Genomic DNA, 15,028 nt, shown 5'->3' with positions numbered 1-15,028 from the left:
GTTTTGTCGGTGTCCTTGCTGATTAAAGTTCTGTTTCTGTTCGCATTTGATTGTCCGTGCACCATGCTCCATGTATCACTTCAACATTGCAAGGGTCTTTGCAGCCATCATAATTTTGGGCAGGGGGGACAGGGTCTTAAGTCCATCCTGAGCCTGCAAATTGTGTGATCCGTGATGGCTATTTTTCCTGGCATGCTGTCATCCTGTTAGTGATTTGCAGTTGTTGCCTACACTGTTCACATGTGTGGTTGGTGGACACTGCCAGCACAGGGTGTGATGCTGTGCAAATGTTTCAAAGCTGGCTGGGATATGTAATGAAGTATGTGTGTGGATTGCTTTCTGTGTGCCCAGCCTTGTATGTGTATGGTCATCTTGTGTTGGGCCTTGGTCCTGGTGCCATGGCCTACATGAGATGCATGGTGTTGGGTGTAGCAGAGGTGTGCAGTGTGAAGGGTGTCAGTTTGTAGTGGATGTGTGTGTGTGCTCCTGTATTGTGTGAGACACACATGTCACCCAGGAGTTGTATGTCTGTTGTTTGTTTTGTCTTGCCCTGGGTAGAGGATTGTATGCACTTGTGTGAGCTGTTTGTAGTACACTGTGCTGTTCGTTGGTGTGTCCATGGTGTTGTATGTGACTCCTCCTTGTTGTGTTTGTCAGTTTGGAGGGCCCGATTCACAGAATGAACTTAAGACTCATTCCTAAACTTACTACTATTTTGGTATTCACAGAATGCACTTAGTACTTTTGGCATCCACAGAATGAACTTACTTCTTTTGGTATTCACAGAAGTTAGGATTTTGTCTTAAGTTTGTCTTAAGACAAACTTAAGACAAACTTAAGACAGACTTAAGACAGACTTACGACAAAATCCTAACTTCTGTGAATACCAAAAGTAGTAAGTTCATTCTGTGAAGGCCAAAAGTAGTAAGTGCATTCTGTGAATACCAAAATAGTGGTAAGTTTAGGAATTAGTCTTAAGTTCATTCTGTGAATTGGGCCCGGAGTGTCCAAAGTGTGTGAGTTGCACATCAGTGTTGTGTTTGATTGATCCTCAATGTGTCTTGGGTGTTTTTGTGTGAACTGTGTGGCCCAGCTGCTCCACACTGGCATTGTGTTTATGTTTGTCATGCATTGCAGGCACATGGTGTTTTTTTCACTCCTGTATGGCATAGTGTGTGTGGTTTTAGGCCATCCCCTATGTGTACCACTTGTGCCTGGCCATTGGGGGTGTTCCGTCCCTCTATTGGTGTGTGGTACACCCCTTACATGTCATGCAGGCTGTTTAAGTTACATGTCAGCTTTCCCCTTGGTTTCCATGTGTGTGTGCCTCCCCATCACTCCATATGTGGGCTGGTGCTTTGTGGTGCAGTTCTTGGGCCATATGTGTTGTTCCACTCTGGACATTGCTCCAAAGGTTTATGTGTGCTGTCATTGTGCTAATGGTCATTCTGTAGTGGTCATGTGCACTTCAGCTGTGTGTGCTGGCCAGTGCTGTGGTGGAGGTGGCTTTGCTCTTGTATCCCAGAGTGGTGCATGTGTAGTTGTTGTGTTGGATGTGTGGATGTAGGGTATGGTATTGCTTCAGTTCCTGGGTGTGGTGTTGTATTTGTGCAGTGCTGATTTGTGGTGTGTGATGCAGTTGTGTCATTCATGCCTGTTATGCAGACAATGCTTGTCGTGCAGGCGGTGCTGTGTGTATGTGGCCATGGCATTGCCTGATGTACATCTCCTGATGTCTTGTGGTGTTTGTTGATTGAGGTTTCATGTGCATCTGTGATGGGTTTGATGTGGCTGTGTGTGTTGGTCCAGATGCACTTCTTGTGTGTTTAGTGTTATGGTGTGTGTGTTTAGTTCCTGAGTGATGTTGTTGTGTACTCCTGTTGTGTCTGTGCTCCCATTGATTTTCCCCAGTTTGGATGACAGGGTGTGTGTGTTTGTGTTGGAGTTCAGTATGTGTTCCTGTATTGTTTGTGTGTTGTTCTTGTGCAGGCATAGGTTGAGGCATCCCTGTGTGTGTGTTGTGTTTGTGGCTACACCCAGGGTGTGTGTTTGTGTGTGTGTGTGTGTGCTGGCAAGGATTGTGAGTCTTGAGTGTGTGTGGCAGTGGTGTTGTGTGTTCCTTGTCAGCCACTCCTGCAGTGGCTGTCTCCCTGGTTGTGTGTTGTGTGGTGCAGGGTGTGTATTGTGCTTGTTGTTGCAGTGCTTGTTGGTGTGCATGGGGGTGCACGGGATGGGCACCTGGCCTGTGGGTTGGTGGGATGTGTTGCTGTGTGTTTGGGGGCTATGTGTCCCTGTGGTGTTTGTGCCCTGCCCATGCCTTGGAGTGGCCCTGCCTTCTGCATAGTGCACATGTGTTGACCACGGCGGTGATGTGACCGGGACCGGGACGTTGCTGCTGGTTGGCGGTCGCTGTGTGTCGCGGATGCTGAGGGGTGCCTTGTTGTGAGGTGGGTGATGTGTGGGTGCCCGTGTGGATGTGTTGTGTCCCCCAGCAGGGTGTCTGTGTGATGATTGGACCCTGTGTCGGCCTGTGTGTTGTGTGTTGCATACGTGTATTTGCGTACCTGTGGCGGCGTCCGCGGCGGCCCATCTGACGATGGTGTTGTAGGAGGAACATCACCGGATGCATATCGAGGGCTGGATTCATGGCGGTCAGGACCAGGTCACGGCTATCTTGCTCCTCTGTCGAGTTTCCGCCTGCTCAGGCTGGGCAGTGTCTCCGCTGCGGTGCGTCAGCTTGTTTGGGCCATCCTAATTTGTCGAGCGGGGCGGACGTCATTCGGCACGGCGGAGAGTCTCGATTGGCTCCCGCTGCCGCGGTGGCGGGCGCACTTTGATGGCGGTGCACGTCGCTCTGCGGCGGATGGGAAATTACCTATTTTTACCTATCCTAATGTGGCGGACGTGAGTTCCGCTGCTCGCGGGCGGAAAAAGCTGTTTTTCCGCCCCGCCACCACCGCGGTGCTGCCACCGCCCGACATCTTAATGGACCCCTAAGCATGGTAACACTGGCTCATCCACAATTGGCATTCTAAATTTGCCTATGAGACCCTAGTAAGGTGCACCCCAGTAGCCCAGGGCTTGTATATTAAATGCTACTAGTGGGCCTGCAGCACTGATTGTGTCACCCACTTAAGTTTCACTTTAAACATGGATCAGGCCTGCCACTGCAGAGCCTGTGTATGCAGTTTAAACTGCCACTTTCACATGGCAGGTTAACCTACTTATGCAACGTGCTGCTAATGGACCATTAGCGGCATCCCTCCAGGGCACACTGTCATTTCCTCTTCATGAAAAAAAGGGATTCCACTCAACTTTTCATTTAAATGTTCAATTAGTTTTAATTCATTGATAAGTTCATCTTGATTCAACATCTCTTATTTCTTTGAGCAACTTATAATTCTGATAAACATTCCTTTGAACATCATTGCTGTCCAATCCTCCTATGCATTTCGGGCCTAGTGGCCCTACTTCAGGGAGTGGCACTAAGAATTCGAAAGCATATAAATAACCGATCAGTTTGTTGCGCTTGAACCAAAAATGATAAGATGGCATAACATAGCATGCTGCAAATGCCGGCTACTGCTTGGCATTTAAAACTACTTGCCAGGCCTTAAACTCCCCTTTTATTTCATATACGTCACCCCTAAGGTAGGGCCTAAATGACCCTAAGGGCAGGGTGCCATGTAAGTAAGAGGTAAGACATGTACTTGTATATTTTGAATGTCCTGGTAGTGACAAAAAGCCAATTTTGTTTCTCATTACTGCGAGGCCTACCCCTCATAGGCCAGCTTTGGGAATTCCTCAATACACTTATAAGCTGTAGTTCCTAATCAAAGAAGAGTGTTTTTTTCATGTTTCATATGTTTGGGATGGTAATGATAAATCCTACTTACTGGTGAAGTTGGTCTGACAGCCTGTCTCATACATCTCTGGGTTGGGTGACAGTTATACTTTGTTCATTCCCTTTGGACTACCACAAACACAGGAAGGTGCAGCTCAACTGTATACCTCAATAGGTAGGTCCTGTCCACACACAAATGACTGATGTCAAGTCAAGTCAAGTCAGAGAATTTATATAGCGCACTACATACCCAGAGGGTCTCAAGGCGCTTAGGGAGGGGAGGAGGATTACTTGTCAAATATCCAAGTTTTCCGTTGTTTTCTGAATGCTAGGTGGTTCTGGGTAAGGCGAAGGTCAGTGGGGAGTGAGTTCCATGTTTTAGCAGCCAGGTAAGAGAAGGATCTGCCATCTCCCATGGTGGTCTTGTTGATGCGAGGTACAGTGGCGAGGGCTTGGCTGGAAGAACGTAGTTGGCGGGAGGGGGTGTAGAAGGACAGTCGTGAGTTGAGGCATTCTGGTCCGATGTCGTAGAGTGAGTGGAGGTCTTTCAGGTGACCAGAGATGTGTTCGTTGCGCGGGATGTCTAATATGATCCTGGCTGAGGCGTTTTGGATTCGTTGGAGTTTCTTCTGGAGTTTAGCGGTAGTACCTGCGTAGAGGGTGTTTCCGTAGTCCAGTCGGCTCGTGACCAGAGCATGGGTGACTGTTTTTCTGGTTTCGGTGGGGATCCAGCGAAATGTTTTTTTGAGCATGCGGAGAATGTTGAAGCAGGATGAGGATACGGCGCTGACTTGTCTGTTCATTGAAAGTGAAGAATCCAGGATAACGCCTAGGTTCCGTGCGTGGTCTGTCGGGATGGGGGCTTTTCCAAGGGCTTCCGGCCACCAAGAGTCGTCCCATGCAGAGGGGGATGTACCTAAGATGAGGACTTCTGTTTTATCTGAGTTCAGCTTCAGACGGCTGTGTTTCATCCATTCGGCAACTTCTTTCATTCCTTCGTGTAGGTTAGTTTTGGCGGTGCTGGGGTCATTGGTGAGAGACAGGATCAGTTGAGTGTCATCCGCGTAAGAGATGATGTTGAGGTTGTGTTGGCGGGCGATGGCCGCGAGGGGGCTCATGTATACGTTGAAGAGGGTGGGACTGAGTGAGGATCCTTGTGGTACGCCACAGATGACTTCAGTGGCCTCGGACTTGAATGGTGGAAGGCGGACTCTCTGGGTTCTTCCGGTGAGGAACGAGGTGATCCATTCAAGTGCTTTTCCTTGTATTCCGATGTTTCTGAGGCGTTGTAAAAGGGTGCTGTGGCAGACTGTGTCGAAGGCTGCAGAGAGGTCGAGGAGGATGAGGGCGACTGTGTCTCCATTGTCCAGTAGAGTTCGAATGTCGTCTGTTGCTGCGATAAGGGCGGTCTCAGTGCTGTGTTTTGCTCGGAAGCCAGATTGTGAGGAGTCGAGGGATTTGTTGGCTTCGAGGAAAGCGGCGAGCTGGTTGTTGACAGCTTTCTCGATAACTTTGGCCGGGAATGGAAGGAGCGAAATGGGGCGATAATTTTTGAGTTCGGTGGGGTCCGCTGTGGGTTTTTTCAGAAGGGCGGTGAGTTCAGCGTGTTTCCAGCTTTCCAGGAAGGTGGCGGAGTTGAAGGAGCAGTTGATGACGTCTCGGAGGTGCGGTGCTATGACGGAGTCTGCTTTGTTGAAGATGTGGTGAGGACATGGGTCTGTGGGGGATCCTGAGTGGATGGAGTTCATCAGGCGGATGGTGTCCTCAGTGGAGATTGGGTTCCAGTCGATAAGGGTGTTCAAGGGGGGAGAATGTTCAGCATATGGTTGGGTGGGTTGGTCTCCGGGTTGGTTGTCGAAGCTGTTGTGGATGTCTGCAATTTTGTTGTGGAAGAATGAGGCTAGGGAGTCGCAAAGGGCTTGAGAGGGGGTGATGTCGTTGGAGTTGGCCGAGGGATTGGTAAATTCCTTGACGATGTTGAAAAGTTCCTTGCTGTTGTTGGCGTTGTTGTCGAGTCGATCCTTGAATGCTGTTTTCTTGGCCTTTCGGATTAGTTGGTGGTGTGTGCGGGTGGCGTTTTTGAAGGCGTCCTTGGTGCTGGTGGATGGGTCTTTTTTCCAGGCCTTTTCAAGGGAGCGGCAGAGTTTCTTGGACTTCTTAAGATCATCGTTGAACCATGAGGCCTTCTTGCTGCCAGGTTTGCTTTGACGTTTTTTCAATGGTGCTAAGGTGTCGGCGGTGTTGGATAACCATAGGGTGAAGTTGGCGGCGGCTTGGTTTGGGTTAGAAGAGTGGGCTGGGGTGTTTAGAAGGAGCGATGAGGAGATCTGGTCGATGGTGATTTTGTTCCAGTTTCTTTGCAGAGTTGGTTGGAGGTGGTTGATGGGTTTCGGCTTGTTGTAGGTGAAGTGAACGCAGCTGTGGTCAGTCCAGAGGAGATCCGTAGTGTGGCTGAAGGAGACATGATTGCTGGAGGTGAAGATGGGGTCGAGTGTGTGACCTGCGATGTGGGTGGGGGAAGTGACCAGTTGTTTAAGTCCGAGGTTGGCGAGGTTGTCCAAGAGGGTGGTGGTGTTGCGGTCGTTGATCTTTTCAAGGTGAAAGTTGAGGTCTCCCAGAAGGATGTAATCTTTGGAGGGGAGCGCATGTGGAGTGATGAAGTCTGTGATGTCTTCACTGAATTTTGCGCGGGGTCCTGGTGGTCTGTAAAGGAGGGTGCCTCTGAGTGTGGTCTTGGGGTCGGTGTGGATCTGGAAGTGAAGGTGTTCGGAGTTGGCGAGGTTGGCGTCAGAGCTGGTTGTGATGCGGATTGATCTTTTATGGACGATAGCGATTCCTCCTCCAGTGTGGCCGGTACGGTCCTTGCGTGTGATCTTATAATCTTCAGGGATGGCAATGGTGATGTCTGGGGCGGAGGAGGCGTTCATCCATCTGATGTACCCCCTCTGGTAACCTGGCAGACAGGACTGGTTGAAAGGAATTATTGTGCACTTCAGAGAGATCTTTTGTGGTCACCCCTACATAAAAAGTACTTTTGGGCATAAGTACTGGGTCTCTGAACCCCTACACGTCTGGATCTTGAACTGCAACTCTGTCAGAGGACTGGTGAGCTACTTGAAGGACTCAACTGTACTGCTTTTCTGGAAGGACTAAGTTGTTGCTTGTCATGCTGTCTGTTTCTCCCTAACTCTGCCGGAAGGACTCTGCCTTTCCTCCAAGTGCTCTCCAAGGCCTTGCAGGCTTGCCTCCTGTTTTCTGAAGTATCAGGGACATCATACTTCCTAAAACTCTTCTGGTGCTGCAGGACTCTGCCTTCTGTGAATCATACCCTTACCTGAGGTGGCCCCACTAACTCTGAGCTCTGCAGCTGTATTAATCAGAAACCAATGCATTGCATCAACGGTGTGAGAAATTCTGCTGCATCGCCTTTGGACACCAATGCAGAGGCCACCCAACGACAGTGGTTATACAACCTACACCCACGGTCTGCGTGGTTTAATGACAACACATTGAATTCACTTGAACAGAGCTCAGCAACGACACAGGCCTCCTTTGTGCAGGTCGACAAAGACAAAAGCTCCAGCTAAGGTATTTCATCAGTGGGACCTGTTTTGATTCTGTAGCCAACCTGCCGTCGATTGCAGTGGACCTGAACTTTGGATTTGCACCGGTTCTTTGCGGCCTCAAGTAACCTTTTGACCGCTAGTGACTTCTAAGCACTATGTTTGCATTTAATCTTTAAAAATTCATATCTCAACTCTACTGATTGTATTTTGCCGACTACGAGGCTCAACAACGATGCAGCGTCTCCATCGTAAGCGGTTCAAAGCTGAGGTGGGACCCACCTGCGAGGCTCAACAAAGACGCATCACCTGCATTGGTAGGGTTTCGAAGATGATGCAGGACCCAACTGTGAGGCTAGATGCAAACACATCTACCCAACTGCGGGGGTCAAAACCGGCGCATATAGGCTTTGATGCCAATGCTGTCTCCATCCAAGGTACTTTTTCAGTGGGCCCTGCGTGGGTCCTGTAGCCGGCCTGACTTCCATCGCGGTCTGCCTGAACTTTGGATCTACCTCGGTCCAGTGCGACCTCAAATAACCCCTAAATACTATTGGCTTTCAAGCACTATATTGCAGTTTATTCTTTAAAAATTCATATCTCAAGTTAAACTTATTGGATCTTTGGCGTTTAGGTCTTGTTTTTATCAGATAAATATTTTCAATTTTTCTAAACTAGTGTGGAGCTTTTTTGTAGTGTTTGTACTATGTTACAGTAGTTAAAGTGTTACACAAATACTTTACACATTGCCTCTTAAAGTTAAACGTGACTGCTCTGTGCCAAGTTATCAGAGGGTGAGCACAGGTTAACTCTGGTTGTGTATCTGACTAGGATTGTGGTTGGTACTTGGACAAGGCACGTATCTTTGCCAACAAGAGACCCAATTTCTAACATTGGTGGCTAGCGGCTCGAAAAGGATTTGCATTTTTGCATTAGGTTATAGTAATTTGGAGTATACTACTATCGACATCTAAGACCAATTCAAACCAATAGTCTCTGATACCCATTTGCCTTTCTTTTTTTGCTCACTTCAAATTGGCATTTTTTATGATTCCATTCCCCCTGATTGGCATTGTTGCTTTTTTTTAAATTATGTTTTAGATTGGTGGTCCTATAACTGCACCTATAACCATGGATTTTGAGTTGGCCAAGTCATAGAAATACACAGTGAGCTAAGTCAAGGATTTTGGAATGGGTTTTAGGTTTCTAAGAAGGGCTTCACTAAGAAAGAAGAGCTGCAAAAGGTGTTGAGGACCTGGTTGGAATCTAGGGATGCAACACATGAACCCCCAGAGACCGAGGATCATGATGTGAAAATAGAGGAGAATGAGGATCAGTCTTCAGTGGAGAATTTGGGACTGCATGTGGGATGGGGGCAACCAGTCTGAAAAGAGAGATGGTCTCCCGTAGAACAGGAAGCTGTGTATCTTCTAAAGGCCTATGCCCAGAGGAGCTGGAGGACAGGAGGGAAGAGAGGAAATAAAGTTGCCAAACTAAACCTTGAGGCAAAGCATAAGAAATAGTTCTTAGTGGAAAAAAGGCTAACCACGGAGATGGAGGAAAACAAAAAGATATAGGCCATGGAGGAGGAAGTAAAGTTAGCCAGGTTGGCTAAAGAAGAAAAGGAAATGATTTTAGCTCAGTGGCTGAGCTTGAAAGAACTGGACCTGAAAGTCAGGAGGGCTGAGTCCAGCCAAGATGGTGCAGGAGAGCTACATACCCAAGGTTCTGGTGTCTGACTTTATAGTGGGAGACAACATAGACAGATGGATGTAGGCCTAAAACATTGCCCTACAAATTCACAAGGTCCCTGAAGGAGATTGGGGAGGCAGTCTGTGGAGGCATATTCCTAGTGAGGGGAGGTGACAGGATGAGGTATCCCGCCATGAAGGAAGCCCTAATCAAGAAGTTTGGTCTGGGCCCAGAAACGTACAGACAGAAGTTCATTGACAGTCAGAAGCCATCCCAAGAGACCTGGGTAGATTGTGTAGATTCTTTTTGCAAGACGCTGGATGGTTGGGTGAAGGGCAGTAAGGTTAAAGATTACCAGGGTCTGTATAATTTGGTTGCAACAGAGCACATGTTCAGTCTTTGTCTTCCAGATCTGTGCCAACACCATGTTGATAGTAAGCTCACTGACCCCAGAGAGCTTGCTAAGGAGGCAGACTGCTTGGTCAGCACCAGGGTCCACAAGAAGGTATCTGGGGGGATTATCACAAGGGTGGGCAGGGTCCCTACCAGAAAAAAGAGGGGGGCAAAAAAGAGCAAGGGGTTCTCTAAAGGTCACCAAACTAATTCAGGGGGTCAGGGTTCCCATCCCTCTACTTGATAAGAAAAGAAATATTTCCCTGACAGTAGGTCTGCAGGGAAGGCTCCCATGAAGAGTTATGAGTTTCAGCAGGAAAGACACCACAAAGGGGATGCCGAGTATCCCAAGCATACACGTCCCCCAACGGTGGGCTGTCACTGGGGTTGGCTAGTGTAGCACTTGGGGAGAAGATTGCCCAAGACAGTTTTAGGTAGAATGTAAAGGTTACTCTAGTGTCCCTGGGAGATGAAGAGATGGTGCAGAGAACCCACGTGCCTGACAATACTAGGAAGTGCAGTCATTGGGTCACCATCAATGGGCAGAGGTCAGAGACTCTGAGAGACACAGGAGCCAGTGGACAACAATCTGGTGCCATCTTATGTATTCTGAGCAGGTAGTCAATAGTGACTTCCACCAGGTTGTTGCTGCTTACAACCATGAGAGTCACTACCCAGTGGCTCAGGTACCCTTTGAGTTAGAGGTGGGGGGGTGGGGTCTCAGATCTGCTGAAGGTAGCTGTGAGTTCACCCATGCCTGTGGACTGTCTGCTTGTCAATGGCCTGGAGCATACCATCTGGAAGTGGGTGTGCCTGACCACACGGTCCATGGCAGCCTGACAGGAAGGTCAGGAGGACTTGAAGCCTGGAAGAATGGCCCAGGAACAAGCCAAGAAGAGGAAAGGCACAGGTTGTGGGAAATCTGCTACGGACATTCCCACGGTCCAGGAGGAGGCTGACCCTGAGAGGGACGTCCTATTATCTAGGTGTGAGGATGTAGCCAAACTGGGCAACCTGCCTAAGCTGACAAGCTGACAGCAGGGAGGGTGTCCCTCCACGGATAAGTTCTGCAAGATGGAGAAGGAGTGCCCTACTCTTGTGGGTCTTCGGTAGCAGATTAAGGCCCAGGAAGCTGGTGACACCTCTGGCAAGCACCTAATCTTTTGGGAGAATGATCTCCTGTATAGTAAGCCAATGGCTCCTGAGCCTGGTGCAATACATGTGTTGTGGTCCCCCAGTGCTTCAGGGCCTTCCTACTGGGTCTGGCTCATGTTGTGCCACTGGCAGGTCATTTGGGGCAAGACAAGACCTTTGACAGGCTTTTTGGCCTTATATGAGGAAGGTTTCAAATGCGTTCTGTAGGTACTGTCCTACCTGCAGGCAAGTGGCAAGTCAGAAGGGAGGTGCAAGGCCCCCTGGCAACCTTTTCTTATTGTTAGCAGCCCTTTTGAGTGGGTTGGCATATTGGGTGGGTGTAATTTGCGTAGTCGAGCTACGCAAAGCTCCACGAATTGGTATAAAATCTCCGCGAGCACACTGAGTTCAGCAAACACGCAGGATTGCTTGTTACCCCCGTTCGCGATGCTTTTTTCCTGTTCGCGAAAGCTATTTGCGTGCTCAGGGAAATATCTCCCAAACACCCATTTTTAAAGCACGAACAAGCACGGAATTTACCAACCAGGCCTAGTTGCCATCAACATTGTGGGGCCTCAGGTTCCCAAGACAACCATGGGGAACAGATTAGTTCTGTTCTTCGTGGACCATGCCACCCATTACCCGGAAGCTATCCATTTGAGGACAGTGACTGCACCCACCATGTAAAGGGTATTGATGGAGATATTTACCAGTGTGGGTTTCCCCAAGGAGGTAGTATCTGACCAGGATACCAACTTGATGTCCAATTACATGACGGGCATGTGTAAAGAGTGTGGGGTAACCTATAAGTGCACCACTCCTTACCATACTCATAAAACTGGGTTGGTTAAAAAGTTCTACCATACCCATAAAGTTATGATTATGGGTCCACCCGAACCCATGAGGTGTAAGTGGGACGTTCTCATGCCATGTCTTTTGTTTGCCTGCAGGAAGGTACCCCAGAAGAGGGTTGGCTTCGGCCTGTTGAATTTTTGTATGGGCACCCTGTGAAAGGACCTCTCAATTTGCTCAAGGAAGGCTGATAGCAAACTCCCAAGAAGCTACCCCAGGATGTAGCTAGCTATATGCTGGCATTCTGCAACCACACAGCCCGCTTCAGGAAACTCACACAGGAGAACCTAGAAGCTCTCCTGGAGGACATGAGACACTGGTATGACCAGAATACCACTCTGGTTAAGTTTCAGCCTGTTCAAAAAGAGCGGGTAATGGATCCAGTGGAGACCTGTGTCCTCCAGGACTATTGTCCTGGGCTTTAGGAGGTGAAGGAGCGCAAGTTTGATGTCACCTACTTGGTGAACCTCAAGACTCCTATGAACCCTTTGAAGGTTCTACATGTGAATCACCTCAAGCCCCACTTTGTGATGTCTGAGATTATCATGCTCCTGGTTACTCATGATGGTGTGGAAGAGGAGAGGGAACCTCTCCCCGACCTCCTATATTCCAAGGAGCTGGATGGGTCAGTGGATGGTGTCAGCCTCTCCCCTACACTGACCCTAGATCAATAGAGAGACAGCATCCAGTTGCCTGCTTACCCAGTACACACTACATGGTGCACCCTTGATATTGATACTGGGGACAGCACAACTGTGAAGAATTAAATGTATATGTTGTCTGATGAGGTGAGAGATAAAACTAAGGAGGGGGTTTCCAAGCTACTGGCAATAGGGGTTATTGAGCCTTCAAACAGCCCCTCCAGGTGTAACACCTGAACTTAGGTTCTGTGTGGGCTACCATGGGCTCACTACAATCACTAGGACTGACACCCACCCCATCTCCAGAGCTGATGCACTCGTAAATCAGTTTGCCACTGCCAAATTCCTCAGCACGTTTGACCGAATGTCTGAGTACTGGCAGATTGCTTTGACTGGGGAGGTCTAAGGAGAGGTCAGATTTATCAACACCAGAAGGGCACTTCCAGTTCCAGGTGACTCCTTTTGGGTTAAAGAACGCCCCTGCCGTCTTCCAGAGACTAGTCCAGTAGGTCCTGACTGGGTCGGAAAATATATTGCCACCTACCTAGATGACATTGCAATCTTCAACTTTAGTTGGGAAGACCATCTGAAACACCTCAAGGAAGTGCTATAGGCTCTGTGGAGCGCAGACCTGACTATCAAGTCCAGTAAGAGCCAGATAGGGCAGGGTTCTGCAGTCTAGTTTAAGCATCAAGTAGGGGGCAGCAAGGTGCAGACCTTGCTGCCCAATAATGACACCCTTCTGGCTTGGGACCATCTCAAGTCCCAGACAGAAGTGAAAGCCTTTCTAGGCCTCACTAGATACTACAGGAGATTCATCAAGGGATATGGTTACCCCCTAGAATGAGCTGACTTCCATGAAGCAGCCTCATCAGGTGATCTAGACAGAGGTATGCCAGAAAGCTTTTGATGCCCTAAAGAAAGCCATGTGCATGGCACCTGTGTTCAAGGCCTCTGACTTCTCCGAAGAGCTTGTTGTTCAATGGTCACCTCAGAGCATGGCATAGGGACCGTGCTCTCACAGCTAAATGAAAAGTGCCTGGATCAGCCTGTAGCCTTCATCAGTAGGAGGCTACTTCCCATGGAACAGAGGTGGAGCAAAACATAAAAGGGAAGCCTTTGCTGGGGTCTAGGCATTGAAAAAGCTACGGCAATACCAGTTTGGCACTCACTTCTGGGTTCAGACAGGTCACAGATCCCTCAGATGTTTAATGAAGATGAGGGGTCAGAATACCAACCTGTTGAGGTGGTCCATCTCCCTACAGGGAATGGTCTTTACGGTATAAAATCGTCCTGGCACAAACCTCGCCAATGCTGATGGTGTATACCTTTTCTTCCACCTGCACTATTTACACGCATGCCAGTTATTTTCTCCTTGTGCTCTACAAGACCACTGGATGAAAATAACTTAACCTTGTGGAAAAGTGTCCCGACTGAAAAGGGTCCACTGTTGTATGGAGCTGCGCCTTGCATTGGTACAGGGTCATGGCCATGTTAGCATCTGGGTATCCTAGCCAATATATTCACAGCCACCTTTGCAGTGATAATCATCAGTGGAGGACAGACCGTCAGAAGATTCCTGTTAGTGGATGATACTGACAGAAACTTCTGAGATTTGCAGAATGAGATTGTAGCTACAGCTTTGTAGTGGGTATTCCATGTTCTGTGACCAACGCACATCTTAAAATCACAAATGTAACTTTATTAGAACATTCTATATTTTATATTTGCAAATATTCAGAGTACAAGTCAGCAGTTCAATCAACAGTTTTAGTTCATTGTTTCCGTTTCTGATTGTTTTTTGATCTGCTAGACTTTCATTGGCATAGTAATTTGATCTTTGGTACTGGGCATTTGTTTTATTTCAAAACCTACATTCATTTACCAAAATGCTAATTTTTAGGTATCGCCTAGCGACGCAGCGCATGCGTTGCTTGCCTTGGCGAGTCTATTGTTGTGGGTTTTGCGTCCGAAGGGGGACAGGAGCTGTGCACGCTCCCGGACAGGAATCGGAGATGTGCACGCGTATGGTGTGCAGGCACGGCATGCTTACGTCAGCTGCTTCCATTTAGTTTAAAGTGTTTTTCACACTGCAGGCACGCTTGACGTGCATGGCGTGCTTTCACATTCCTAGCAGATCGTAACTGGCTGCGGTGCAAGACATGCAGGTCATGACTGAGAAAAGGAAGCATGTGTGCCGGCTCTGCATGGCGGGGGGCACTCACAGGAGTTGCTGTGGCCTCATCACGGTTTGTACCTCTGGCTCCTCCCAGCTCGGTGCATTTACTGATGGCCGCAGCGCAGATACAGGCCTGTTGCCTCCCCCCTGGGGCCCCGATAATGCCTACTATTGCCTCCTGAGCCCCCTTTTGCAACCTGCAACCTCTCAAGTGAGCCTCCAGCCGTTTGAGAACCTGTCTTTGTTCACAATAGTTACCCCTGCCTCCAACCTTCTTGGGTCTGTGCAAACAACCCTAGGCTGTTCCTGCACCCTCTCATACCCTTTCCCCTTCCCAGCCATCACCAGACCCCCCGCCCATGCCTCCCGAGCACCAGCCGGCCCCACGTCTGACAGGAACTGCAACCCATCCCACCAGACCAGGCTTCGAACCGGCTTCCACGGACGTAAGTGCCTCCCCAAATCCTCTTGGAGCCAGACCAGCCACCACTTTTTTGGGCAGAGGACCGACAACCATCACCATTTTTTTTTTTTGCAGAGTTTTATATAGCGCGAACTAAACCTGAACTGAATCGGGTATCAGAGTGCTTTACATATTTTCCAGTTACGTTACATGAGAACACACTTTCATTTTAGGCACGGGGAGATTAAGTGATTTGCCCAGAATCACAGGAGGTTTTGGCGTCGTTACCGAGACTCGAACCCAGATCCCCAGGTCTGAGGTCGAGCG

This window comes from Lissotriton helveticus, chromosome 8 (assembly GCF_964261635.1).
Source record: "Lissotriton helveticus chromosome 8, aLisHel1.1, whole genome shotgun sequence".
Classification (NCBI taxonomy): domain Eukaryota; kingdom Metazoa; phylum Chordata; class Amphibia; order Caudata; family Salamandridae; genus Lissotriton; species Lissotriton helveticus.
Note: the sequence above shows the minus strand (reverse complement) of the source record.